Source organism: Larus michahellis, chromosome 14 (genome assembly GCF_964199755.1).
Source record: "Larus michahellis chromosome 14, bLarMic1.1, whole genome shotgun sequence".
In the NCBI taxonomy this organism is placed as follows: Eukaryota; Metazoa; Chordata; class Aves; order Charadriiformes; family Laridae; genus Larus; species Larus michahellis.
Genome location: NC_133909.1, coordinates 778,742 through 779,130, shown reverse-complemented (window position 1 = coordinate 779,130; position 389 = coordinate 778,742).

The following is a 389-nucleotide window of genomic DNA, read 5'->3' as shown; positions in this document are numbered from 1 at the left end:
CAGGCGGGACTGTCAGTCCCTTCCTTCCAAATATAGGGAAGGGGCCGAGCTAAGGGAAGGGGCTGAGCCTATAAAAGCTGTCAAGGAGAAAGCTCTTGTTGGTGGCTTCCAATCCCCTGTTCCATGCTCATGGCCATGTAGAGGGGTGGAGGGCTCCTGCCACAGGTGCTGTTCCCTGTGCTTGAAGCTTCACGAGGCTGTAGTACTGCGGTGAAAAATCTGCTCTAGATTCCCGGCTGGACCATTCCCTGGGTAAGGAAGGACCAGTATCTGCAGTTCGCTTTGCTGGTCCTCAACTGGAGTGGTTGCTCTCAGTAAGTGAGAGGTATTGGGCCTTTGGAGAAGCTATAGCTCAGCTGGAGTCTGACCTTTTGCTCTCTCTCTTTCAG